General features: G+C 43.1%; 1 pseudogene; it reads right to left on the bottom strand.

The window, feature by feature from the left end:
- Positions 1-1,045: 1,045 nt before the first annotated feature.
- Positions 1,046-4,019, bottom strand: LOC140713395 (palmitoyltransferase ZDHHC6 pseudogene; annotated as a pseudogene).
- Positions 4,020-6,215: the final 2,196 nt, after the last annotated feature.

Here is a 6,215-nt window from a genome sequence, read left to right as displayed (position 1 = left end):
CGAAGTCCTTTCACTTCTTGGCTATTGTGAATAATGCCACTATGAACATGGATGTACAAATAGCTCTTTGAGACCCTGCTTTTACTTCTTTTGGGTATACACCCAGATACAGAATTGCTAGACCATCTGATAATTTTCTTTTTACTTTTTTGATGAAGTGCCAAATGGTTTTCTATAGGGACCACATCATTTTCCATTTCCACCAACAGTGGTGTACAATGATTCCAATTTCTCCACATCTTTGCCAACACTTTGTTATTTTTAGGGTTGTTTTTTATTGTTTTAAAGTAGCCATCCTAATGGGTGGCTATTTTAAAAACATTGTATGTGAGCATGTTTTTTTTTTTTTTTCTTTTTTTTGAGACGGAGTCTCACTCTGTCGCCCAGGCTGGAGTGCAATGGCTGGATCTCAGCTCACTGCAAGCTCCGCCTCCCGGGTTCAAGTGATTCTCCTGCCTCAGCCTCCTGAGTAGCTGGGACAACAGGCGCCCACCACCTCGCCCGGCTAGTTTTTTGTATTTTTTAGTAGAGACGGGGTTTCACTGTGTTAGCCAGGATGGTCTCGATCTCCTGACCTCGTGATCCGCCCGTCTCGGCCTCCCAAAGTGCTGGGATTACAGGCTTGAGCCACCGTGCCCGGCCAAGCATGTTTTAATTAAACAGACTTTTTTTTTTTTGAGATAAGAGTCTCACTCTGTTGCCAGGCTAGAGTGCAATGGTGTGATCTCAGCTCACTGCAACCTCCACCTCCCGGGTTCAAGCGATTCTCCTGCCTCAGCCTCCTCAGTAACTGGGACTACAGACGCATGCCACCCTGCTAATTCTTGTGTTTTTAGTAGAGATAGGGTTTCACCATGTTGTCCAGGATGATCTCAATCTGTTGACCTCATGATCCACCTGCCTTGGCCTCCCGAAGTGCTGGGATTACGGGTGTGAGCCACTGCGCCCAGCCCAGACTATTTTTTTTTTAGAGTAGTTTTAGGTTCACAGAAACATTGAACAGAAAGTATAGGGAGTTTCCATTATGCCCAACACCAACACACTCTCAGCTTCCTCCACTATCAAAGTCCTACACCAAAACGGTTCATTTGTTAGAACCAATGAACCTACACTGACACATCATTATCACCCAAAGTTCATAGTTTGCGTTAGGGTTTGCTCTTGGTGTTGTACATTCAATGGGTTTTGACAAATGTATAATGCCATGTATCCACCCTTATACTGTAGTGTCATACAGAGTAATTTCACTGACCATTATTCATCCTTTCCTCCCCACAACCACTGGCAACCATTGATCTTTTTACTGTCTCCATAGTTTTGCCTTTTCCAGAATGCCATGTAATTGAAATCATACAGTATGTGGCCTTTTTAAGGTTGACTTCTTTTACTTAGCAGTAGGGATTTAAGTTTTCTCCATGTCTTTTTATGGTTTGATATTTTATTTCTTTTTAGTGCTGAATGATGTTTCATTGTTTGGATGTACTACAGTTTACATATCCACTCACCTACTCAAGGACATCTTAGTTGCCTCCAAGTTTTGGCAGTTATGAATAAAGTTGCTCTAAACATCCTTTTGGGCTGGGTGCAGTGGCTCACACCTGTAATCCCAGCACTTTGGGAGGCTGAGGCAAGCAGATCACCTGAGATCAGGAGTTTGAGACCACCCTGGCCAACATGGCGAAACCCCATCTCTACTAAAAATACAAAATTAACTAGGTGTGGTGACACATGCCTGTAGTCCTAGCTACTCAGGGGCTGAGGCAGAAGAATCGCTTGAATCTGGGAGGCAGAGGTTGCCATGAGCACAGATCGCACCAATGCACTCCAGCCTGGGTGACAAAGACACTCTGTCTCAAAAAAAAAAAAAAAAAAAAAAAATCCTTTTGCAAGTTTCTGTGTTAGCATAACTTCTCAATTCATTTGGGTAAATACCAAGGAGTGCAACTGCAAGATCTTCTGGTAAGAATATGTTTAGTTTTGTAAGAAACTTCCAAATTGCCTTTCAAAGTAGCTGTACCATTTGGCATTCCCACCAGCAATGAGTGAGAGTTCCTGTTGCCCCACATCCTCATGGTTTTGATTTGCATTTGAGCATTTCAATATAACAACATTTTTTTCCCACTTGATAGTCATTGATTTTTAATTTCTTCAAGGGAAGAAAATAGCAAATATTTATTCAGAAACTTTTAAAAATAAATGTTTGTCATTTTACTTTTGCCAAAATAAAAATTATTTTCATATGATCTAAAAAGAATACTCATTCAAAAAACTTCAGGAATAAGACAAATAAAGTGGAAAAAAATTCCCACCATCATAACCACTTTGAACTTAAATCTTTCCAGACATTTTCAAGATATATACACATTTAGAAAAATTGTATCAGGGCCAGTGGCTCATGCCTGTAATCCCAGCACTTTGGGAGACTGAGGTGGGAGGATTGCTTGAGGCCAGGAGTTCAAGACCAGCCTGGGCAAAATAGTGAGACCCTGTCTCTACAAAAAAAAAAAAAAATTAAAAATTAGTTGGGTGTAGTGGTGTGGATCTGTAGTCCCAGTAACCTTGGAGGCTGAGGCAAGAGGAGCCTTTAAGCCCAGGAGTTCAAGCCTGCAGTGAGATATGATTGTGCCACTGCACTCCAGCCTGGGCCTCCCAAGTTGCTGGGATTACAGGCATGAGCCACTGTGCCCAGCCTCCTATCTGCTTTTTATTTCAACTGTTCTAGTGTTAAGCTGTACTGGTGATAGCCTTCTCTCATTGGCCACTCCAGGCCATCTCCTTCAGGGACCCCTTACCACACAAATACTTGTTTAAAGTTCCTCCATTTACTTCTCATATCAATAAAGAAAAACAAAGACCTCTAGTTGATAATGTTAAATTCAATCTTTAGCTTTCTCTTCAATCCATGACTGACTAAAAGTTTTGTTTCTGAGGATGATTTTCATCTGGATAAAAAACAAACTTCTTGGTCATTAGAGAAATGCAAGTCAAAACCACAATGAGATACCATCTCATGCCAGTTAGAATGGTGATCATTAAAAAGTCAGGAAACAACAGATGCTGGTGAGGATGTGGAGAAATAGGAACACTTTTACACTGCTGGTGGGAGTGTAAATTAGTTCAACCATTGTGGAAGACAGTGGGGTGATTCCTCAAGGATCTAGAACCAGAAATACCATTTGACCCAGCCATCCCATTACTGGGTATATACCCAAAGGATTATAAATAATTCTACTATAAAGACACATGCACACGTATGTTTCTTGTGGCACTATTCACAATAGCAAAGACATGGAACCAACCCAAATGTCCGTCAATGATCAACTGGGTAAAGAAAATATGCCACATATCCACTGTGGAATATTATGCAGCCATAAAAAAAAGAATGAGTTCATGTCCTTTGCAGGGACATGGATGAAGCTGGAAACCATCATCCTCAGCAAACTAACAGAGGAACAGAAAACCAAACACTGCATGTTCTCACTCATAAGTGGGAGTTGAACAATAAGAACACATGGACACAGGAAGGGGAACATTACACACCAAGGCCTGTTGGGAGGTGGGGGACAAGGGGAGGGAGAGCATTAGGACAAATACCTAATGCATGTGGGGCTTAAAACCTAGATGACAAGTTGATAGATACAGCAAACCACTATGGCATGTGTATACCTATGTAACAAACCTGCATGATCTGCACATGTTATCCCAGAACTTGTAAGGTAAAAACAAACAAAAAACTTCCCAATAGCTATGGTTGTTCCTAAAATGAATCCCAAGGTAAACAAGAAGGCAGCAAATGCGGTGAATCCAGGCGGAACAACTGAAAGAGGATCTCTCCAGGCTGCACTTGTATCAGTGTTTAGTGTGTTCCCTCCAAAGAAGAGCCGATTACAAAGCTGTGTGTACACAGTCAAAATAAAAATGAAAGCAGCATGGATACAAGCCAGAGGTGCTAAAAGGAGGAACAGAGTGAACGAAGTATGATTTTGGTAACCGTAATAGTTGTGAATGTGTGATGAAATTCACACTTCCTCCAGTTGTATGTAAGGGCTGATTTCACAATACAGAGTCAATCAGGGCCACTGCAGAACATATTGCTGTAAACCCAAGGGCTGTGATGGGACCCTCTCTTTAATTCTTGGAGATTTTCAAACTTGATAACTGAGCCGAATGTATGCATTTTGGCAAGGAAGAATGTCTTCCTACTTTTAAAGAATTAGAGATTTCTCTTTTCTGTGCACACATTTCCATGTGCCACAAGTCCCAGTGTGTTCTTTAACTGTCACGCCTTCAAGTTGTGACATGTTAACATGGATTATGCCATTTTCACCGTCAAGCACTCAAAGCTGTTTATCTTAACTAGGAGAATCAAGTATCTTGGTTTGAAACCCAACCTCAGTCTGGTCCCTGGTGCCCACTCCTCAGTCATGGCATACCTGGGGGCTAGAAGAGGCCAGGGCTCACCAGAACAGATTTTCTCCTCTTTGGCTGACTCCATCATGAGCACCTCAGTCCAGAGTAAGCAGAAAGCAAATCTTGGTCTCCAGAGGCCGGAGTGCAGGACCCACGTGTCTCCTGCCGGCGTGCTTGCTGCGACTCAGCAATAAAGTATTGTAAAATTAAGGTATGTACATTTTTTTTTAGATATAGTGCTATTTCACAGTTAATAGACTACAGTGTAGTGTAAACTACAGTGTAGTGTAAACATATCTTTTATATGCACTAGGAAATCAAAACAAAAAAAAAATGGGTGCAATTTGCTTTACTGTGGTGGTCTGGACCCAAATATTCAGTATCTCCGAATGTTTAGCTTGTCTGAACACCGCTCTCCACTTTCCACGTGTTCTGAGCCTTGGGTGGCTTGGGAGGTGCCCCAAGATCAGGGCTCCAGTAACCCAACTTCTCTTATTATCAGGCAGTCTCTCACTCCCACTCCCATACTTCCTGGCAAGCACTTGGGCGTGTGTTTCCCAGCCTCCCTATCTTGGGAGACAGGAGAAGCTGGGGATGGTGGTGATGGGGAAAAGTGGGGCTGGAAGCCTCCCCACAGGATGGTTCTTTTAAAAGTCAAGCTCTACTGAACACTCAGGCCTGCCTACCCAGAAGGGTAGCTTTTATTTTTTTATTTTGGAGACGGAGTCTTTCTCTGTCACCCAGGTTGCAGGACAGTGGCCCAATCACGGCTCACTGCAGCCTTGACCTCCTTGGCTCAAGCGATCCTCCCACCTCAGCCTCCCAAGTAGTTGGGACTATAGGTGCAAACCACCATGCCTGGCTACTTTCCGTATTTTTTGTAGAGACTGGGTCTCACCATGCTGCCCAGGCAGGTTTCAAACTCCTGGGCTCAAGTGATCCTCCTGCTACAACCTCCTAAAGTGCTAAGATCACAGGTGTGAGCCACCATGCCTGGCCAAGGGTGTCTTTTAAATGAAAGTAGGGACTGGGCACAGGGGCAACTACTGGACTTAGGCCTTATTTCTATTATTGTTATTATATTATCCATAGTTGTCATGTATTGAGTCGTGTCTGCATCTGCAAATTGTACTGAGCTTAGCCATGTGTATGCATTCTTATTTAATCCTGTTTTTGTTTTTGTTTTTGTTTTGAGACAGTCTCACCGGGATGGAGTAGTGGTGCAATCTCGACTCACTGCAATCTCTGCCTTCCAGGCTCAAGCTATTCTCCTGTCTCATCCTCTGGGGTAGCTGGGATTACAGGGGCCAGCCGCCATGCCCAGCTAATTTATGTTATGTTTTCAGTAGAGACAGAGTTTCACCATATTGGCCAGGCTGGTCTGGAACTCCTGACCTCAAGTGATCTGCCCAGCTCGACCTCCCAAAGTGCTGGGATTACAGGCGTGAGCCACCGTGCCTGGCCTAATCCTGGTATTATTTACATTTTAAAACGTTGAAGACTGTGAGACCAGGGAGGTCAATTTACTTTTTGAAGTCACACAACCAGTAAGTGAGGTGGCCAGAAATCTCCCCAGTCAGTCTCGCCCCTGCACCTGCCCTCATAAGCTTGGCATTATGCCTCCCCTAGCACTGAGGGAGAAAGCTCTACTTGCAACCTGGTGTTAGCTGAGAACTATTAAAATCATCACTTGCAGTGTTCTGAAGGCGAAGTTCTCATGTAACATCACGCAAATAACTAAGAATCAGTTTTAGTTTCAAAATGTTACTGCAAATGTGGGTCCTCCTTTCCATACATTTGGTTTA

The sequence above is a fragment of the Chlorocebus sabaeus genome, chromosome 14, assembly GCF_047675955.1.
Source record: "Chlorocebus sabaeus isolate Y175 chromosome 14, mChlSab1.0.hap1, whole genome shotgun sequence".
NCBI classification, from domain to species: Eukaryota; Metazoa; Chordata; class Mammalia; order Primates; family Cercopithecidae; genus Chlorocebus; species Chlorocebus sabaeus.
The sequence above is the reverse complement of the archived record's forward strand: the minus strand, read 5'-3'. Positions and strand labels throughout refer to the sequence as shown.